The sequence below is a fragment of the Carlito syrichta genome, unplaced genomic scaffold (genome assembly GCF_000164805.1).
Source record: "Carlito syrichta isolate Samal-C Ts95f unplaced genomic scaffold, Tarsius_syrichta-2.0.1 Scaffold304711, whole genome shotgun sequence".
NCBI lineage: Eukaryota > Metazoa > Chordata > Mammalia > Primates > Tarsiidae > Carlito > Carlito syrichta.
In genome coordinates this window covers 241,636-265,196 of record NW_007248807.1, presented here as the reverse complement: position 1 = coordinate 265,196, position 23,561 = coordinate 241,636, and the positions used below count along the sequence as shown (strand labels likewise).

The 23,561-nt window shown below is 37.9% G+C and overlaps 1 pseudogene; it reads left to right on the top strand.

Annotated features, from left to right (window-relative positions):
* The first annotated feature begins 2,572 nt into the window (after positions 1-2,572).
* LOC103263055 lies at positions 2,573-21,806 on the top strand (annotated as a pseudogene).
* The last annotated feature ends 1,755 nt before the right edge of the window (positions 21,807-23,561 follow it).

The following is a 23,561-nucleotide window of genomic DNA, read 5'->3' as shown; positions in this document are numbered from 1 at the left end:
CTACAAAAGGTGTGTGTACTTCCCAAACAATGACCTTAAAAGGGCCAGAGCATTTTTGAATGCGAGTTTTGGTTTCTTAATTCAGTCATTTTGAGAAGTTGTTGACATAGTGGCTGAACATGCAAAATCTGGAATTAGACTGCTCAGACTTGAGTTCTAGTTCTTTCATTTACTTGCCTTACTCTTAATTTGTCTTATCTCTATTTCCTATCCATAAAATGGGAAGGATGATAGTAACTTCATACAGGTGGCATAAGAATCCAATTCTGTAACACTTGCGAAGTGTTTAAACTAGTACCTGATACAAAGCACCCACTACTAAGATACTAAGGTAGATACTAAAGTAATAGTTTAGAGTGGGATAGTATTTCCAAGGAAAAATTAATGTGTAAGCAGAAAGTACTTAATGGTGTACCTACACCATTTAGTTGACTTTTGACACCAGCCCTGATACTTGTTATATACAACTCCCTCTGCCATGTTTGATTGCATACTTCTCCTCAGGGAACCATCTGCATTTCTGAACTACCCACTCTATACTGACTGATGTGCTTCAACCTAACACCAAATTTTGTCAAAAAATGCATCTTTGGTCCCACCAAGTGAGAATAAAAATATATGGGCAGAAAGAGTATACTGAGAGAATGCATAATAAACACTCATATCATTGTATCTGTGCTAGAAAGAAATGGGATCAGTTTATGATAACCATAACTTATAATAACTATTGCATGTCAGACTAAAGTCCCCCCAAACCCAGAGTACCTCAGATCTATGCATAAAGTCATGATTGTTCCCCCTAGGATCTAGTGCTCTTTAAAGCTTTTCATATTACTCCCATGATCTCCTCAAAAATCTTAGTTCATAAAAAGACAGTCTTTGCATATACTGTTTTGCTTTGTCTGCCACTTCAGTTTGCCAGCATGAAGTTCTTGCTACACTTTCAAGTGACACTTTAGCACATTAAAAATGAACAAGCAAATATTTCTTCAATCCTTTCTGCTTCCAGTCAGCAAGTTTGAAGTTGGTGATCCTTTATAAACAAAATATGTGACCTTAAGCAAGTCCCTTAATTGTTCTAGGTCTCAGTTATTTTTTCAACAAGGTAAGAGAATTGGGTTATCTTAAGTTTGTGAACTAAGGACTTTTTCTTTACTAATATCTCATGTCACTGGATAAGAACTTGGAAAGCCAAAAGCCATGTATCATTCTTTATACCCTGATATTGAACTTCAAGTCACAGAGATGCACACAAAGGCAGACATTACCATGATAGCCAAGATAATTTCCTTTAAAAACATTTTTTTTTTCAGCTGGGCTCAGTGGCTCAGCCTGTAATCCCGTGCCTTTGGGAGGCTGAAGTGAGTGAATTGCCTGAGCCCGCGGGTTCGAGACCTGCCTGGGCAGCGAGACCTCATCTCTACAATAAATCAAAAAAAAATCAGCCGGGTGTGGTAGCGCATGCCTGCAGTTCCAGCTACTTGGAAGGCTGAGGCGGAAGGATTGCCGGAGTCCAGCAGGTCGAGGCTGCGGTGGCCGGGAGCGGCCACTGCACTCCAGTCTGGGCGACAGAGTGAGACTCCAACTCAAAAAAAAAATTTTTTTCAATTTCCCCATTATACTGTCATTTGCATTATTTACTGAAAAAATAAATACATTTGGCTTAAATGGCCTTTATTTAGCACAGAATCACTTGAAGGTTTTCATGTTGGACTGTACTGTTTTCATCTGCTAAACCCTCCAGCAGACACGCATTCCCCATGAAAGTGTTCATCCAGATTTTATGCTCTTTTGCTGTCTTTCTATGAGTGGATTTTATGTTTCTTAATAATAAAACTGCATCTTTTTTTTTATAGCTCTCCCTCCTGTTGAGTTCCTAGAACTGTAGCTCACCTAGTAGAAATTCAATAAAAATTCCACTCATATACAAACAGATGGGCTTTCCACAAAGAGCAACCATGGCTTAAAACATTTACCAGTCACCATGACTCAAGTAGCTTTGTAGGGGAGTCTGTGACCTTGCTGCTACTAAGGTTTTGACATATTGGTGCTTGTAAATTTCTTTGCACGCTGGCAAATTACTTAATATGTTTTATTTTTTGGCTTATCTTTTGTAAAAGAGGAGATAACAAAGGATTACTCTAAGATAAGTGAACTATTATATGTGAAGTTTCTGGCACATGATGAAAATATTACTTGTTGATTTTAATATCTGGAACACATGGCAGACTACAGTCCTTTTCTAGATGATTCAATTGGCTCTTACCCTATTCTGACTATGGACACAGCAATTCTCTTACTTCAGAAGGTTTCTTGGTAATGAGAACAGACTTGAGTTCAATTGGTGTTTAAAAGCTTCTAGAAGCTGGCAAGTTTATCAGTCCCAACAAAAAAACTTAGATAATCTAGGGTTATCCATGCCCTGGATGGTGCTACAATAACAACAAACAAAACAAAAATGAATGATGAATTCTATCATTAAGAATAAATCTGACTTTCTTGAGTCGGCTAGACTGGGAGGCGAGCACTAGTTCCTGCTGTCCCCGGGGAAGGAATTGACTCTAGAGTAAGTATGCTAATATTGAATAAGACATCAGGAGTTGTTTTTAAAACATCAAAAAAGAAAGTTAAAGAATTTTTACAAAGCTTTAAGTTTCATCCTGGAACACGATTTTTTCATAAAATAGTATTGGGAATTGAAACCAGTTGTGATGATACAGCAGCTGCTATGGTGGATACAACAGAAAATGTGGTGGAAGAAGCAATACATTCCCAAAATGAAGTTCATTTAAAACAGGTGGGATTATTCCTCCAGTAGCTCAGCAGCTTCACAGAGAAAAAATCCAGCACATAGTGCAAGAAACTCTTTCTGCCAATGGAGCTCTCCAAATGAACTATTCAGCGATTGCAACTCTCATCAAATCAGGGCTTGCATTAAGCTTGGGAGTAGGCTTGTCATTTAGCTTACAGCTAAAAAAGCCATTCATTCCCATTCATTATGTGGATGCTTACGCACTTACTATTAGGTTGACCAATAAAGTAGAATTTCCTTTTTAAGTTCTTTTGATTTCTGGAGGTCATTGTCTATTGGCATTCGTTCAAGGAGTTTCAAATTTTCTGCTTCTTGGCAAGTCTTTGGACATAGTACTAGGTGACATGCTTGACAAGGTGACAAGAAGACTTTCTTTAATAAAACATCCAGAGTGTTCCACCATGAGTGATGGGAAAGCTATCGAACATCTGGTCAAACAAGGAAATCCATTTCATTTTGAAATGAACCATATATCATTCATTATATCCTGATATTGGACTTCAAGTCACAGAGATGCACATAAAGGCAGATATCACCATGATAGCCAAGACAATTTCCTTTAAAAACTTTTTTTTTCAATTTCCCCATTATACTGTCATTTTCATTATTTACTGAAAAAATAAATACATTTGACTTAAATGACCTTTATTTAGCACAGAATCACTTGAAGGTTTTCACGTTGTACTGAATTGCTTTCATCGGCTAAACCCTCCAGCAGACACGCATTCCCCATGAAAGTGTTCACCCAGATTTTATGCTCTTTTGCTGTCTTTCTATGAGTGGATTTTGTTTCTTAAACCTCCCATGCAACATGCTAAAAATTGTGATTTTTCTTTTACCAGACTTCAGCACGTAGTTGATAAAATAATGCAAAAGGGAAAAGAGGAAAGTGTTGAGTAAGAGCAGATCCCGTCTTCTGCTGCAGACAAAATGTCTGCAGTGCAGCACACATCAGCGTGCCATGTCTCGAAGAGAACACATCATGCCGTTCTGTTTTGTAAGCAGAGAATTGTTGCCTCAGAGGAATGCAGGCGGGGTTGTATCTGGAGGCATTAAAAGTAACTTATATCTCCGTAGAGCTCTGGAAATTCTAACAAACGTGACACAATGCACTTTGTTGTGTCCTCTTCCTAGACTGTGCACTGATAATGATAATGATTGCATGGAATGGTATTGAGAGGTTACGTGCTGGCTTGAGCATTTTGCACGATGTTGAAGGCATCTGCTATGTACCAAAATGTCCCTTTGGAGAAGTAGATAAATCAAAAGAAGTTGGAGAAGCTGCCATAAAAGTACTACGATTGAAAATGAAGATCTGGTTTTGGCTTTTCAAAAAAATTCCCAAAGAGACAAGGTCTCACTCTGTCATCCAGTCTGGAGTGGCAAGATCATGACTCACTGCAGCCTCGAACTCCTAGGCTCAAGTAATCCTTCTGCCTCAGCCTCCTGAATAGCAAGAATTACAGGCATGCACCACCACACCCAGCTCGTTATTATTATTATTTTTATGGATCTGAAACTTTTTACTGCAGATATCAAAAGTTTGTCACTTTTTTCTTGCCTAGATTAATGTAAATAATATAATGTCCTTTGACTATAAAGACCATATTACTGACTGCTTAATTGTTTTTTGAGAGATTTTACCAGTAAAGCTTATATAACATTGTCAAAAAAAGAGAATAAATCTGTTTTTTCAAACTATTGAATTAAGAGTAAACATATGTAAGAGAGAGAGAGAGAGAGAGAGAGAGAGAGAGTGTGTGTGTGTGTGTGTGTGTGTGTGTGTGTGTGTTTCCTATTAAACTTAATTCTCAACTTTATGAACATGGTTTTGGGAATATTATTTTGTTATAATTAAATGAGATAAATGTGATGGTGTTGGCGGTTATCCTAGATGACCAAGGTCCTGAACTTTATACCATCCAAGTTGAAACAAAAATTCTATGTTCCCCTCCACCTTGGTACAAATTTCAGGATAAATTATAAAGTAAATAGCACAAACTTTTGATCAATAAGGTTAATACATAAAAGGTCAGACCTTCTAGAAATATAAAATCATGACCATAAGAAAGAGTAAGCTTGTAAGTTTTTTTGAATTTCACTAGAAATGACGCAAAATATACTTTCCATTTATTGTGAGTTTTCACATGAAGACATTGTTATATCTATCTGTTCAAGTGCACAAAGAGTATTGTGACTTTTTTAAAAGATGTTTTCATTTTATTATGGAGACACGGGGTACGAGTCAGGATTAGCTACACAAGTAGGCTTCGTGCGGGTGAAGTTTGGGTCTTCTCCTGGTCCTTATTTCTCCTTGTTTGGGGTCAGATAACCTTTGTGTTGTTGCATGTCCCCACTTTCCTAGCAGTGTAAATGATGGACATTGTTGTAAGGGGAAATGTACAATATAAGTTTAAACATTAGAAAAAGAAAGGTACTCAAATTTGTTTTTATATATTAAAAATTTTGATAATTATTACTATTCCTATAGTGATCGTTCTTTTTGATGCTATTTTATTATCAGATCATCCACAACCTCAGTGCAATATCTTAGCTTTCCCTGAAAATAAAAATAAAAATAAAATACAGTATCAATTGAGACCTCTAGTGGTATGACGTGGGAACTGTTCCACCCAAAGCTTTCCTGTTTTAGCTTCAACCAGTAACAAATTCTTCCTTTGAAAATGTGGGCGTTTCAGTAACTTTAAAAGCCTGCATATAAACCTCCTGAACACTTAACTTTTTACTAAATTTTTAGATTAAATACTTACTAAAAATACTTACTTAAAACACTTGAAAAGTAAGTGACTATGACTATAAATGCTTCCAGGACTCTGACATCCAGTTTAAAGCATGAAAATTGTAACAGCATTTGGATGGAAAGCTCTTTTATTCCCTGGTGAAATGACTCAATGTGATTTTGTACCCTGAGGATGGAATGCACACTGGGAGTCTAGAATCCTGTAGCATTGATGATGCAGAGACTAAAAATACTTGACATTTATACATTGTTTGGCATACCAGGACATGAAAGTAATGTTGAAGTACTGTGTCACTGTCCTAACCCCCAACAAAATGACAAACATTGCTATGTACTACCGGAAATATGAGACCAGATTGAAAATGAGAAATGACTTAAGAAATGTTCCACAACAAATGAATGATGGGACTATGAACAGAACCTAGTGGTCTGCACAGATTGAACAACTGTTCGTGAGCTAGCTGTAGAAATACTTTAGCTCATATGTTTTTCCATGTACTTTAATTTACAGCTTTATTTATTTGCATTGTACAAAGAAAACCAGATTCAGTTTGTAAAGAAGGTCCCTGAAGTATCATTTATAGATAACTCTGGCTGGAGATTGTCCAAGAGGACGAGAAACTTTTAATCTTGGTAGACACAGTGTTCAAATGAAACAGTTCTGAAGTCAAGTAGAAAAAAATGCTCAGAAGATAAGGTTTTAACATGATCATTAAAATGTCAGTACTTCAAAATGCAAAAATCTTTTCAAAGTTACACATAAAGTCAGAGAAACTTACCATATATACACACTGACTACAAACCCAAGGTAAAGTTCAGAAACATTCAAGACTAACCTTACACTGAATAAGATTCCAGTATGTCTTTATTCTTTCTTTTTAAACTATTTGCTAATTAACTCTAGATGTAGGGCTTTTGATTTACTTTTGAGGGAAAGGTGAGACAGATAAAACATCAAATGTCTCTGTTTCCATTCACCTTTGGAAAGTCAACTTCCCAGCTGAAATCACGGAACAAGAAAAAAAAAAAGTGATACTATACACTTTGCTGCCAACATCAAAGGCTACAGATAAAATGGACAATGGAGTACTCAGGGAGTAATGTAGCCTGGGAAGGTTGAGAAAGTCTTTGTGGAGGAAAAGGAATTTGAACTATGATCTAAACAATGGGTGGAATTGGGATAGGCTAAGAATGGCATTCCTAGAAGTGGCAGAAACTGGAAGTAGAAAGAAGCATAGGATTGAGGCTTCTTTTAAAATATGATCAAAAAGGCCCATTAAACCATTTTAGACAGCAGATAAAATGGAGATAACTGTTGGCAATAGTAATTCTATAAAAGCCTGAGGACTGAGACGCAGGTATGTTTTGTGATGCTGGGAAGGAAGTCAATATTATATTGAGGCTTCAGATACTGCATAAGTACTTAATCAGTGTTAGTTGAACATTGACTTTCCACTGACTGCTATGCTAGCTGGCATGGGTAATATGTAGGATATTAAAGAATGAACCTTGATACAAGCTCTAAGAAAAGTGTTATTCAATTCTCAAGATAAAATCCGTGCCAAAAATATCTGGAAATTCATATATCAAATATGTTAAATAGATGGTGAGTAAAATAAAACTTTGTTAATGACTAAGATAAATTAGAAGCTAGAAAATGATTACCTAAATGAGATGCAGAATTTAAACTTTATTTAAATCCATTCCTTTTTAAAGGAAGTATATAATTGTGATAGTTAATTTTATGTGTGAGCTTGGTTAAGCCACAATACCAAGATATTTGGACAGACACACTTGGATGTTTCTGTAAAGGTATTATTATTATTTTTTTTAGATAAAATTAACATTTAAATCTGCAGACTGTAAGTAAAGCAGATTACCTTCTATAATGTGGGTGGGCCTTGTTCAATCAGTTGAAGGTCTTAAGAAAGAAACTAATCTCCCCCAGGAAGAAGACATTCTGTTAGCAGATTGCCTTCAGACTCAACTTTTCCTTGGACCTCCAGCCTGATGTCTTACCCTGAGGATTTGAGACTTGTCAGCCTTCACAAGCCTTTGAATGACTTGTCAGCCTTCACAAGTGTATGAGCTAATCCTTAAAATAAATTTCTCTCTCTCTTTCTGTTTCTGTCTCTTCACACACACACACACACACACACACACACACACACACACACACACTCTCTTGATTCTGTTTCTCTGGAGAATGCTGCCTAACACAATTATGATCAAGATTGTTAGAGAGAATGTTGTCGTAGACAAAGGCAACAAACAAATTCCTACATGTGGGAAACTTCATGTAGCAGACTGTCTTCCATAATGTGGGTGAGACTTGTCCAATCGGTTGAAGTCCTTAAGAAATACACTAACCTGCGTCTGTAATTCCAGCTACTTGGAAGGCTAAGGCAGAAGGATCGCCTAACCCCAGCAGGTCAAGGCTGCGGTTGCTGTGAACATGCCACTGCACTCTAGCCTGGGTGACAAGAGTGAGACTCCAACTCAAAAAAAAAAAGAAAAGAAAAGAAAGACACTAAACTCCCCAAGAAGAAGAAATTCTGCCAGCAGACTGCTTTTAGGGTCAACTTTCCTCTTTGTGTTTTGTTGGATTATTTTGTTGTTGTGTCTTCTTTCCCTTGGGATGGAAAGTTTATTTCAAAGCATGGTCAGAAATGAAGTTTATTCGATGTGGAAACCAGTGAGGAAATGGTCTTTGACTTTAAGGCAGGTAGTGGCAGGTGGGGCTGGAGTCAAATGATGCCTGTTAAGCATGAACACAATATACATGTAGTGCAACCACGAGAGAAAAAGAACAATTACATAATTTTTATGCCACCAAATAATACATTTATCAATAGGCCTTTTCTCCTTCACCGCACCTCTTTTCAAGTGTGGTGGTAGTTCCTGAAAAACTTCAACATAGACTCACCATATCATCTAGTAATTTCACTTCTGAGTGTATATAGAAAGAAGTGAGAGCAGGGACCGGAACAGGTATTTGTACTCTCCTGCTCCCAGCAGCATTACTCGTAAGAGCCAAGGGTGGAACATCCTAATTGTTCACCAGCAAATGAATGGAAAAGCAAATATTGTATGTGAATACAATGGGCTATTATTCAGTCAGAAAAAGGAACGAAATTCTGACACATGCTGCAACGTAGATGGATCTTGACAACATTATGCTAAGTGAAATAAAGCAGGCAGCAAAAGGTAAATTTTTTTCTGATTTTACTTACATGTGTTACCTAGAATAGTCAAATTCATGGAAATAGAAAGTAGACTCATGGTTGCCAAGGACTGGGGAAGAAGGGAATAGGGTTACTGTTTAGTGGATACAGAGTTTCTGTTTGGGATAATGAAAAAGTTCTGGAGATAGATCTTGATGATAATTGCTCACAAATGTGAATAAACTTAGAGCCAATGGACTGTACACTGAAAAATAGTTAAAATGGCAAATTTTATGTTACATATATTTTATCACAGTAAAAAATGTCTCTTTTCTGGGCAGGCAAATCATCCTGAAAAGGGACGACAGAGGAGCTATCAGAGTTTGGCAAAGACATTGGAATTTAGGAAGAGAAAGATGATGACCAAGTCTGATATTGGAAGGAGATAAATCTGGTGAATGTAAACTTGGGGGTCTTAAGACAATGATAGTGTCTGTATTCCTGAGCCAGTAATAATTGGATGAGCCAAGCCTCACATTGTAATGAGTTGTATAAATCTCTCGGAGGATACAATCCCACACAAAACACACACAAAGTTTTCCATCTAAATCTGTATTTATGAATAACTGTGGTGCTTGTAAACAATCCTTCTGAATTTGTTCCTGAAACAACCATATAATTATAATAAACAAACTGTATTGAGCTCCATCCAAATACAGAAAGAACATGAGCTATTGTGGGTTCCCATTTGTTTACGTGTATTATGTCAGGTGAATGAATTTAATGTATATAGTCATTTTATAATACTTTCTTATTAGAGGAATTTTTCCCTAGAAATATGCAAAACACAAATTTTGAGTACTATCTGCTGTAACAAGACATTAGCTGTCTACTGCAGTATCTGCCAGGTGTTTTCAACACAAATTTGCAATGGTTCTTGCAGTGGTTTATTTTGATTTGGTTTGGTTCTTTGGTTGTGTAGTCTGGGAGTTTTGGTGGAGATGGCCTTGACCTTGGGCATTAAGATAAATGGAGATGAAGAGTAATTTCTACAACTTAAAATAGCAATGATGAACAACCAGGTCACCTAACAATATAGTGACTTAACAATCATTTGTTTAGCTCAAAAATGTTCAATTTGGACATAGCTTAGAGGACAGATTCATCTCTTGGCTTCATGAAGCATCAACTGGAATAACCCAACTCAGGACCTGAGAAGCCACTTCCAAAATGACCGAGAAGGTGATCCTGGTTATTAGTTGGGAGCTCATCTGAGGCTGTGAGTTGATTCCTCTCCACATGGGCCTCTCCAGGTAGGTATCTCCCCAAGCTGCTTGGGCATCCTCACAAAATGGTAGTTGGGTTCCAAGAGTAGTAGTCTCCAGAGAATGCTTTTTATGACTTAGCCTTAGAAGTCACTAGTGTCACTTCTGCCAAGGTCATGGGTGGATTAAAAGTGGAAAGGGGAACATAGACCCTCCTGTCTCAATGGGATGAGTAGGAACATTATATCGTAAGTAAAACATGTAAAATAGAAGCTAATGTTGCAGTCACATTTGGCAAATACAATCTGCCACCCCAGAAGTTATAAAGGAGAAATACAGTTAATATATGTTTTAAAAATTTAAGTTTATATAAATTTAAAAGGAATATCATGCTTAAATACACAGGGTTTGCTAAAAGTGGTATTATAAAATTGGGTTTACTTTATATAGCTTGTTGATGTATCACTTTCTCCTCCTATTTTGCACACTCTTCTTGAGGTCTTGAATCTTCTAAACACTAATTCTGGAAGCTTCATCTTCTCTGCCCTGAAAGTGACCTCTTGATAATCATGGCTAATAGTGTCATATTAGCTTCTCTTCATCTCTACCTCCCTGATGCTTATCTTTAATCTCATATAGAAGCTATTAGCTGCTAGAACAACTTAATATATGTTACAGAAAACTGATGGAGGTCTTACTATACACACCTTATTAAAGAATGACCTTTAAAAGAAGATGAAATGACTCTCATACAAACATAAAATGAACATATGTCAAAGATTTTATTTAACTCATTTAACTAATGAGGAAACCAATAACGTGTTGTAACACTAAGGACCACACATCTATGGCAGGGATGTTGAAATGAATTTTCAAATAGATATAAACCTGGCAAAATGTTCAATATTCACAGGGTGATTATTAGTTACAATCCAAGGGGCATCGTTTGCATTTTTAGGGACAAAAACTATTTCTGTTTCTATCAAATTTCTACCAGTTAACTTATATCTTAACAGAGTTGTAAAAGAGCCAAAGAAGAAGGCATACATCCTTAGAGCAGCAGTCCCCAACCTTTTTGGCACAGAAACCAGTTTTGTGGAAGACAGTTCTTCCACAAACTGGGGGTGGGGATAGGGACATGGTTTCAAGATGATTCAGGTACATTACATTTATTGTGCATTTTATTTCTATTAATACATTGTAATATATTATGAAATAATAATACAACTCACCATAAGGCACAATCAGTGAGAGCCTTGAGCTTGTTTTCCTGAAAGTAGACAGTCCCATTTGGAAGTGATGGGAGATAGTGACACCCAAACTGTTGCTTATGTCTAGTCTACTCTATAATCCTATTTTGGTTACTATTCCTGGAGAAAACTCTGTTTCACAAAGACAAGATATTGGAAATGGAAGCAGGCTTTTCAATGCTGATCTGACAAGAGGCAGAGCTCAGGCAGTCATGCAAGCCTTGGGGAGCAGCTGTAAATATAGATGAAGCAAGTTTCCCTCACCCACCACTAACCTCTTGCTGTGTAGCCCAGTCCCTAGCAGGCCACTACTTAACTGGCCCATAGTCTGGGGATTGGGGTCCTGTGCCTTAGAGATCACATAATCTCCAAAGGCTTTCACATTTCATTGAAAGGATATTTAATGATCTGCTTTATCCATTGCAAAATCTTCTACAAACTTCCTCAAATCTTAAAGTACCATCATTACAGGTTTAACCCCAAGGGCCCACCTTGGTTGTCTAATATTTTAAAGATTAAAATAGGTAAGATTATAAAATCAGGCAAAAGGAGTAGAAGCAGCCACAGGCAATAAGGTATAAATTGGCCAATAGCTTATTTCTGAATCCTTTTAACCTCAGCTTCTTCATTTGCATGTAGATGGACTTTCCTGACATAATACATTTTAAATCAAAACAGTGTCTTAGGAAATGTATGCCCACTATAGCACAGTCCCGTGTATGCAATGAGAAGATGAGGATTCCAACAGATTAACTCACAGAAGGTTGTTAGGCCTTATAGAGAATGATATCTCCAACCCTGCCCAGAAACAAACAGGAGAGCATTGTGACGCTCCCAGCTCAGCTGCTCAGGACTCAAGACGAACTCTGAAGAAGCCAAATCCCACATAAACAGGCCTTTCTGGGTGGCCATCCTGGCAGCTTGAAGTATGATTCACTGAAGTGGAGAGTATTAGAGATGACAGAGGCACAGATGACCCCTACAAGGTTCAAATTAGAGAGAGTCCAGGAGCAATAATGAATCCAAAGAGAAACTGAAGTTGAATATTATTTTGTCCAAAGTCAAACTGCTCTCTCAGCAGGGAGCACAGCACATTCTCAACCCATTTCTTCCTTTTGCCCATCAACAAACATCTCTTCATTTTATTATGCTTGACACCAAACCAGATTTCTTCATTCAAATCTCTGTAATACTCAGGTTCCATGGCCAGAATTAGCATGCAGTGTTTGTCTTATTTATTCCTGACTCTTTCACTAGGAACTAAAATATTTGGATTACATTACCCATGACAATGAGAGTTCTGGTGGTAAAAACATGATCACATTCAGTCGCCAAGCAAATCAGATACAATTTTTCATGCCAAGCATGAAAATTTCCTTAAGCGCTGGTGTTTTTCTTTTCGTTTTTTTCACACATTTCCTTTATGAAAAATGTATTTTTATCCTCATAATAAACCCTAAGATAATTAAAGCAGGTACTATCATCATATCTAATAGAAAATGAAACTGAGTCATGGCAATTTTAAATTTATTTTTCTTATATAGGATTGTGGGGATGAACACTTGGGCAAAAATCACATATGCACATCGCAAGGGTTAAAAGTAAACATCCAGATACCAAACCTTGCCCACAACTGATATGAATAATAAGTGACAAGCATGTCTGGGGAGAAATGGCAATGTCAGCCAGATAGTGTCGATACAAATTTCAAGTACTTGTAATGGCTTGTTTTGGTTTAGTTTATTGTTTTGGTGTGTGGTTTGGAGTGGAGGTGACTTTGGCCTTGAACATAAAGGTAAGTGGAGTTGAAGAGTAATTTCTATAGCATAAAATGGCAATGATGAATGTGTTGACTTTCTGCCATATTTTGTCTTTTAAAAAACCTAAAAAAGGAAGAGTAGTCTGTGACTATCTGAAGGATGCTTGTGAAGAATGAAAGAAATACTTTTATTCTGAATATTTGTCATAGAAAATTGCTTATGACGTTTGCACAAAGCACCCTTATCAGACACTACCAACTTAAACATAAAAATAACAACTAAATCTAGTAAATATTTCTTTTTCTTTTTTGGAGGTGGAGTCTCACTCTGTCGCCCAGACTGGAGTGCAGTGGCCGCTCCCGGCCACTGCAGCCTCGACCTGCTGGGCTCCGGCGATCCTTCTGCCTTAGCCTTCCGAGTAGCCGGAATTACAGGCATGCGCTACCACACCCGACTAATTTTGATTTATTGTAGAGACAAGGTCTCGCCAAGTTGCCCAGGTGCTTCTTGAATCCGCGGGCTCAGTCAATCCACTCGTCTCGGCCTCTCAAAGTGCTGAGATTACAGGCTGAGCCACCAAGCCCAGTCTAGTAAACATCTCTTGATGACCAAGCTCAAATTTGCTCATTACAGGATGTATGCTCAGAAATAAAATCAAGTGTCTTTATTACTCGTCCATTTACATCATTTTGTGAGCAAGTGACTTTCAGCACCTTGGATGCTAAAACATCAGGTAAAGAAATGCTGCCACTTGTATGTGTGTTTTTAACGTTGGTTAGAAAACGTCAGTGTTTAAAATAAAGTTTGTTTTCCAAATTTAAAAAGTTGAATTTCACATCTAATGCAACCAATGTAAAAATTACTAATACAAAGTTGGTTTGGGTTTTTTTCTATTTATTTATGTGTTTATGTATGTATTTATGTATGTATGTAAGTATATATTTTAGAGTTGTGGGTACAAGGGAGGATTTGCTACATAAGTAGGCTGCATGCAGGTGAAGTCTGGGCTTCCAACTGGCCCTCACTCCCCCTGGCAGTGGACCAGGTACTCACTGTGTTGCCATGCCCCCTGCTTCCTCCCATCTTCCCTTCTCTGTCATTGCTCAACAACTGCTGTTTCTGCCCTTGTGCTAAGGTGACTAGTGTTCTAGGTTCTTTTGGTTTTCTTTTGACCTTTGAACTAAGTGGGCCTTATCAAAGGGGTCAAAGTTATCCATGCTCAGATCCCAAGTGGTTATGGCAGGAACAGCACAGCCCTTATATAGCACAGCTAATGACAAATTAATTTCAAGTACATTTCTTATCCCTTAAAAAAAATGAACCTTTGTAGTTTTCCTCTCTCTTCTAAAATCTGGAGATTAATGAATCTTTTAGAAATAGATTTGGGAAGGAAAAGCAAACTCATCGAGATAACATCAACTAGGTAAGTTCAAGAAAGCTTTGTTTCTAATGTAGACAATGTATTTTTCCATCCTGTTTTGGCATCATCAAAATGAATATTGAAAAAAATGTGAAAAAAGTTTCTAGTCAAAGGAAGAAAGTTCGACCCAGCTGCATTAGAATTCTGCAGTAGCTGTGCAAAGGAAGAGTATTCCCTGCTACCAAGTTAGGGACTGATGATCTCTCCAAACACATAAAAGCCCTTTGATGATGAAAGTAAACTCTCCAGACAATTTGATTCCTTTTTTCCAAAGTGAGCCTCCACCCTAAATTTCCAACTGTAATACTTAATTTGGCAAGGGGACAGTAGCATAAAATGCATTCTGCTCATGAATTATATTTCTTTCCTATTCTTCATGACATTTATGCCTGCCAAATATAAATGTCCGCGCATGGATTAAGTAACAAAGGTGTCTTTCCTTTCCAGTAGCACATATTTTATTAATAAAGATTTGACCCAATAGTCAGAACGAAGAAAAAAATTCAACTGGTTTCTGGAAATAAAAAGCATAACCCATCTGAGGTGACTTATCTATTTCAAAGTACCAGCTCTTTTTAGCATCTCATAAAGTTACTTGCCAAAAGAAGAAAAGTAATTTCTTGGAAGAAATAATTTACTTCAGGTGGAAGAGAGACAAAGATGTGGCTCTTTCCCTAGCAATGTCTCTAACTCAGTTGTCTTGAGAATTCAGTTGTTGAGTGGATCCCAATAATCTAATACCAAAGTCAAATTATAAGGTCTAGAGCAGTTGTCTTGCACTTACTATTTCAAGGCTCTCCTGATTTTAAAAGTGCTATTTAAAAGGTGTTACCATGAAAACCTATGTTCTCATAAAACTCAATATTGATATAGTTTCCCAGTTCCCACAGGTTCTCTGATCTTTCTGGATGTGATCACATACCAACATAAGACGCTTTGCTTGTTTAAGGTTATTTATTGGTGTGGTGAGTTTGAAAAAGTATTATCTCATTTGTTTCTTCCCAAGTAGCTTCCTTTTGTTCCAGAAAAGCTAAAAATCCAATTTAGACATAGAGGTGGGACACTTTTAGAATAATTGCCATTATTCTACCTGTATTCATTTTGCTCCCAATGTGTATGTTTAACTTCAATTTAGGTTCCCTTACATGAATTATTGATAGCTCTAAAGCATTAATTTCCAGAATTGACTTTCACTAGCTGTTGTATAGGTGTGCTATAGGTGGCAAGAGGTGAAATGATATTCCGGCTGTTCCTTCTCTTTTTTTTCCCTATCTCTGAGAACCTAGTTATGGTTCAACAACATTGCTAGATTTTCTCCCACCCCAAGCAGCATTCTGTCTGAAAGTTCAAACCAAATTTGGCATTAATAGGAACAACAAAATGTAGTTTCTGTGACAAATATTCCCTAGTGAGACCACCCTGTCCTAGCTTGAAGGGGGTTTTTGAAAACTAACATAGTCTATCTAAGTAGCCTGTCAAATTTCCTCTACTTGTAAAGTGGCACAAATAGGTCTACAACAGTAAAGTGTGATTTTCTGGGCAAGCGAAGGTACTGCAAGCTGTTGGGCTCATAATTCAAGAGTATAGCTATATTGATTTGACTTAGAGGTGAAAAGCTGGTATGTAAACATAAATACAAATATATGCAAATTTGAATAGCAAAATCAGTCTGAATTCTGACAACCTGAAACATGAATATGTGGCGATGGCTATGGATGGGGGTAAGGTGAAGACAGATACACTGCACTTAGCATTTATTATCTTTGGTCTAGTAATGCAGGTTGGCAGCCTAACCTGAATATATCTTTCGATTGGCATAAATCAGAGAGTGTCAAGTTTTGCTTGAGGCTTATGCGAGCTCCCTAAGATTAAAAAAAATCATCCACAAAGAAAGTTCAAGGCATGTGAGGCTGGTCTAAGAAAATGTCCAAAGAACTGAATGAAGGGTAGATTTGAATATAGCAGGTCCCATGTAAGGTTCTGTAACCAGCCTTGTGCAAGTTTGCTTGAGCTCTATGGAGGAAACCAAACTAGAAACGGAGAGAACTTTTCCAACCAAAATTCTGCAAGAAAAGGCAAACTCAAACCGGAAAGATATGACCCATGGAACTCAAAGGCGAGGGAGGATACTAACCATATCTACGGCACATCATCACATGGACTGTGGGAAAAAAACATTACCTCTAATTGCCATGAGCTGAATTGTGGGTTGGGGTGCAGCGAGATAGTATCTACAGAGAACAGCATTTTTAACAGGACAATCTCACCAATGGCAGCAGTAGGAAACAATAGTGGTGTTAATTAACCGTGGCTTGTGGCACTTTGAGATATATCAGATACCTCAACCTCTGATGAGCATATGAAGCCAATGCAGGCAAAAAGCAGAATGGACACATGTGGTATATTTCAGAGTTGGGTTTGTGAGTACTCACAAAACATCCTCTAGGGGCTTCCAGAAATATTTAGGAGGGACCTTGAAGGTTGCTGAAGGTCTGGAAGACCACGGGGTGGGGGAGGATTCAGAGAAACAAAAATCAGAGACACTTATCGTGACTCATATTTTTGTTTCAAAACATGTGTGGTCTGAGAAAACACATGTTATGTACATAAAGAGGTATATTGTCAGAAGCATATGTGGCAAATATTATGTTGGCTGACTTTCAACCCCTGTTCCAAATCCTTTTACTCCTCCTTACTAAAATTTTAAATAAAATGCTCATTCTCACTCTCACTTGCTGCTAGAGAATAACCATGTAAAATGGCTTAGGCCAGTAAGACTCACAGAATTCTCAGATAAGAGTGGCAAAACCTTGCTAGAAGAAAGTTTTGTCCTTTGACATTTGCTGAAGCTATTCTTTCTGTCTGGAATGAGAATGTGATTTTGGAGTTGCCATAGCTATTTTGTGACTATGAGATCAAATGCAGAAGACAATTGAAGGTCCTGTTTCCATGATGGCCCCCCGGGCATCTGCAAGAATCCTGGGCTGTCAGTTTCTGGACCTTTGGACACATGAGAAAATTCCTTTCTTGCTTTAGTCACTATTTATTTGACTTTCTGTCCATTTGTAGCCTTTCTAGACCTTTGGACACATGAGAAAATTCCTTACTTACTCAAGCCACTATTTGTTTGATTTTCTGTCCATTTGTAGCCTATTACATTCTAAATTAATATATTTAGAACATATCCTATTCATCCCCTGTTCCTTAAGTGGTAAAAATCTAGATGTCCTGTTTTTCAATTAGTCACAGAATAATATAGATAAAAAGCCCTCAACATTTATTGATTCATCTTTTTGGTATAGTGCAAAGATCAAATGCTCATTAAATACTTGGGGTGCTAATTAGAAAGACAGAACCCAGATTTGCCTTTTATTTTCCTTCATGTTAATAGCAGGAAAATAGAAATGTGGGTTTAAAATATCACAACATAGTAACTGATTCTGCACTTCATAAATGTTAGTTTTCATCCTTTATCTGTTATAAACAGGAATCAAAAAAATCAAAATTTCATGGCCTAAGGGATAATAAATTAGAAATATTTTGAAAAAAAGTGTTCATACCCACTTGTCAGTCCATGTTTGTCAGAAACTTTGCACGTTCACATTCACTCTACTATATTGATAATCAAAGTTTTGCATGCATACGCACATGTGAAAGCGTATAGATACCTGCGTAAAAATTCCTGGAAATCAAGTAGAGAGAAAGTTAAATTGGGGGCCACTGCTTTGTAATCTGGCACATCCAAGCTTGTGTTGAAACTTTTACCGATTCAACCGTTAACTGCAAGTAGAAAGGAGTTTGCTTGGAGCTTAGCCTCAACCCCCCCTCACTCACAGGCCTAATGTGTAGAAAGCAGGGTGGCAGTTTTCAGAAGTGTGCTTTATCAGAGAAAATAACATTTACTGCAGTCTTATTTTGTATTGTCAGTAAAATTATCAAATACCTACTTAGTGGAGATAAAAGCAAGGAAGAAGTGAAAGGAAAGGGGGAAGCCCATCCAAGAATGAGTGAGCTGGACCCTTCAGTGGAAACAGTGTCTGCACCTTGTACATTCCCTACTCTCCGATTAGGATAATACAATCCAGATGGCCACTCCAAGGAGATTCCTTTCATAAGGAAAGTTCTGGGTGGGGTGGATTATTGTGATCAATGGAATAAACGCAGCTGGATGAACTCTGGGTTACCTTTGACAACTGCTAAATTAATGATGATTACACAGATTCTGACAAATTTCCTAGGAATTTTTCTAAGATGGCTGGTTAAAAAAAAATCTGTTTAGGGACTAAATCTTTTCAGAGCAACAAGAGGAGTCTCTTAGAGACCCTTGGGCCTCTGGGAGCATTTGAGATTGCTGGGCTTGCAAGCAGTGCTGATTTTCAGCGGGTAAGCCCCAGTACAGCTGGGCAGGTTATTTTTATAGTCTGGGCTGATTCTGACTAGTTGAGGCGCACCCTGTACCAATTGATAAATATTTTGAATGTCACCACTGCTTTTTGGCAGAGTTTTTTGGCATTGATTAGATTTCCCCAGCAGATTTTAAAAGGTGGGCCAAATCAATAGAGCAAAAGCATCTAAGATGGGCTGGGAATGGGCTGTGAGTTTTGCCTGCCAGGTGCTCATGAGTGTGACACTCCACGGTATATGCTTAGGTGCTCAGTGAATAATGCCTCACTCGGTTTCATCTCAGAGTTTAGGCTCTCTAGTGCCAGAAACACTGAGAAACACACCAAAGTGATTTCCCTGAGTGAATCTGAGTGAGTTCATTCATACATACAGGTCTGACATCCAACCAAGGACTAGACTGAAGTGATTTAAGTGGACCATGATTAGAATACTCAGTGACAAGCTGGGCTTGGTGGCTCAGCCTGTAATCCTGCTCCTTTGGGAGGCTGAGGTGAGTGGATTGCCTGAGCCCGCGGGTTCGAGACCCGCCTGGGCAGGCGAGACCTCATCTCTACAATAAAAATCAAAAAATTGGCCGGGCATGGTAGTGCGCACCTGTAATTCCGGCTACTCGGAAGGCTGAGGCGGAAGGATCCCTGGAGCCCAGCAGGTCGAGGCTGCGGTGGCCGGGAGTGGCCACTGCACTCCAGTCTGGGCGACAGAGTGAGACTCCAACTCAAAAAAAAAAAAAGAATACTCAGTGACAATGAGCTTAATTCAATAGACATGTAAAGTCTGTTTTCCAGGCGCTTAACCTCCTACCAAGAAAAAAGAAGTCAAGAGATTATAAGCGCAATTTCCTAATCAAGGGTCTGTAAAGGGACTTTTGGATAAAATCAAAGGTCCACAGAGATATTCTTGATTTGGACATTTTGAGAAAACAAACCATTAATTGCGCAATAGATCATGCTAACACCTCAGATTCAGAAACTTTAAGGGGGATGAATCCAGCAGGAGAGGCCATAGAGTCCCTATATTATTTCTAATCTATCGATGGCTGTATTATCTTGGGCAGGTCATTATAGAGGAGTAACAGTTAATAGCAGATATACAGCAGTTTCATTAACTCAGTTTGAATCTGTTTGAGATCAGCCTGGGCAACATGGCGAGATAAATAAAAAAATTAGATGGGCATGATGGCACATGCCTGTAGTCTCAGCTACTTGGAAGGCTGAGGTGAAAGGATTTTCTGAGCCCAGCAGATCGAGGCTACAGTAGCTGTCATCTTGACACTGCACTCTAGTCTGAGTGACAGAGTGGGACTCCTACTCAAATTTTAAAAAAAAAGAAAGAAAGAAAAAGAAAAGAATTAATTCTAAACATTGGGATGGAAAAATCTCAGAAACTATACTTACAGATGAAAAAAAAACTTGGCCAGAGTACATTCCTCCAAAAGTCACTATTCTCCTTTGCCTTTATGTTTGTTTGTTTCTTATGAGGTATTCTTTGCTAAGTTGGGGGAAGACATTCACTGGGAATGTGTGAAACCATGAGATAAGAAAAGAAATGAAAGGGAGGCCACAAAGTATTACCAAAGCGACTTCAAAAATACGTATACAGATGAATAAAGGCAGGTACACAATACTGCTTGCTGCTTCTAGGCCCAACTGCATACTGTCAGATTAATAAGGGTTAATTGGTTCCAGAAGAAAGTAAAAGGTTTCTCTCAATTCACAAGACAACTGAGGAGCAGGTGAGGCTGAAGCTGGAAGGGAAAGAGGAAAAATAGGATAAGGAAGGACAGCAAGAATAGAGAAGTAGGGAGGTGGGACAGGCTGGCAAGAGATTTACTTGTATTATTATTAACATAATTGCTGATTTTTACAAATATTCTAAGATATTTCTTAAATTCCAGAATTGAAACGATGTCATGCCAAATGCAAGCTGTACAAAATATTCTTCTGTGGGGCATATTTGTTGGATTCAAACGTGCATAACCATATTAATAATGTTGAACACAGCAACCGAATGTAATATTAAAACTCAGATTGTATTGCCAATTACATATTACATGATATTTTCTTTCCACAAACAAATCATATTCCCTCATGAAGAATCTTCATAGCCAATAGCTGTAGCCACACAACCCTCAAACCACATTTCCCATGAAAACATGCCTCAGTCCATAGGGATCTGTGATTGGGTCATCATGGTCCCCAAGATATGGCTGATTGGTCATTGATTCAAGTTTTCATTTTTCATTATAGTTGTTAGCATGTTAAATATGGTCTAAAAGGTCCCTGAGAGAACAAAGACTATGGAACACTCACAAAGATAAGTCACTATGTTTCTACCGTGTAGTTCTGACTCTCAATCTGTCACATATCCTGTGTTAACAGATGAATTCCTATTTAGAATACTGATACTTCAGAAAATTCAGTTGATTAGCAAATATTGATGTCAAATAAAATGAAATAGCAAAATCTATTATGTAGACTATCTAGAAGAGGTGATTATCAAAAACTTGTTTGAGATTCTGGTGAAATCATCATAAAAAACAAAGTTTCTATGATTTCGCGATAGTAGATGCCTGAACACGGAGTCAAAAAACAAAAAACAAAAGCCCTACACACTTTTTAAGGTATTTATCCAGCTATACAGAAATGGAAATGTGGTGAAGATGTTTAAAAATATCACTTGAAACATAATCCTTTGCTTCACCCACATAAATAGAAGCAACTTCTACTTAAAATCTATGAATTTACACATATAGTTTTTTTTTTTTTTCCTTTTACTGTTGGGAACAATGGACGACATTGTCCGAGGTAAGCTTTTTTATGTCATTTTTAAAAATAGACACACATGCATTTGCTTGATTTCAGCAAGTCGTCTTCTACTCAGATTCAGCTAACCACCATGAAATCTGCCACATACACTCAGCGAATGAAGACAGATGTGAAGGAAGGCAAAGCCTGTTCCTGGTTCTCATAAAAGTTCTCAAGTTGCAGGCAGATGGTATTTTCTCCTTAAAAGGTAGCAGAATTTACAATTACAAAAGTTTGTGTAGTAGGAAGTTGCATAATTCTCCCCACCAGTGCCTGCAAAAGAGTCTCATCTTTTTCTCTTTTGATAATCTCTAGCATGTCAAGGCATTCGGTTTCAATGGAGTTTTTTTCCTTTCTAGTACTTCAAATCAGAAATTGAACAGTGTAGAAAAAAAATTTTTAAATTTGAGAACATAACACTTTCTTTTTAAACATTTTGCTACTTGGAGGCAACACATAATTGATAATGAATCATCGAAGAAGCTTTCCTATATGTCCTCAGGTTGTGCTAAACAGGACACTGAGTTCATCATGTAACTGCTTTTAATTTGAGATAATTGCACCCTTGTTTCACAGTAGTTTTCTCCTCAAGTCTTTCTCTGGTACTTAGCAGATGTTGCGATGTTGGAAACTTGCTCAAGTGCAATGCTTCCATAGAGTTGTCATGAGAAGGCCACTCACTAATGAGAAAACAGAATTTGAACAGAGCGTGGGACCTTGACCTGGTTGTGCACTTATCTAGCCATTTCCACAAGTCCATTTTCTAAGGATAGTAAAACTAGATGATGTAGAGTAAATTCCCGAAGGAGCATGCTCTCGTTCTCAGTCTTCTGGAAACTTTCCAAATTGATCAAATTAAAATGAACATCATGTGTGATCATGTGATCCTGGAGACAGACATGGGCAGTAAGCAGAGATCAGCTAGTGGATCCAGAGTCCTTTATAAAACTGAATCCATTCCATTCCTAATAAAAAATGCAGGCTCTAGTCCATCCCTTTATTTTCATAATCCCCAAATATGGTAAAATCACTGATATTTTACACATTGATTATGTTCATCTTCTTCAACTAGGTCACTTAAAAATCCATCTCTAGCTACCCCTGACTTGTTCTGTCTCCCTCATGCCATCTGTTGTGGATAACACCAGTTCAGCAAAATTAGATAGATTTTAAAACATTAAATCAATAAATGAGGACATGGTTTCTGCTCATGTCATGCCCAGGAAATGCAGGTAGGTGAAATGTGATGAGCAACAGAGTAAAGCTTGAGTCTGGGAAGGAGAAGTCTTAAGTAAGGAAACAAAAATACACACCAAAGCCATAATGGGCTCGGCTCACAGCCAGGTACAGTGTATACAAGTGTTTGGACTTAAGTGTCTCCATGAGGCACATCACCCACCTGCCACCCACTTTTAGTCTTCCACAGGGTGAGCTCTTCAAGAGCCTGGGAATGACTCTTCAAGGTCAGTCCGGACCCTGCTGCACTGCAATCTGATGGGAAAGGGCAGTCTGGAGTGGGTGGCAGTGCCTTCCACAGAGGACAACTAAAATACCCCGAAGAGGATCTCAAGGTTGTATCCTCCTGCTTTTCTTGGACTCAGAGGGGAGGAGGGAGGAGTTAAGAGTTAAGGCAGTAGGTATGCAAAGCCTGGATTGAAGGCATTCCCAAATGTGAGAACACAGCCCAAACCACCCACAGCTGGCCTTGACCTACTGGAATCAAGTTCTCTGAAAGAAGTAATGCTTTTTCTAACATGCAACTTTGGAACAAGGGCTGTAGGAGGAAGTGGTTCTTTATTAAATCTACACAGAAGGATATAATTTCCTTTACTTCTCTCTTCAGTTGATTTTATTTATTTTGATGTGAAAAGGGAAGGTCCTTTCTTATTTGTTTATTTATTTATTTGTGTGTGTGTGGGTA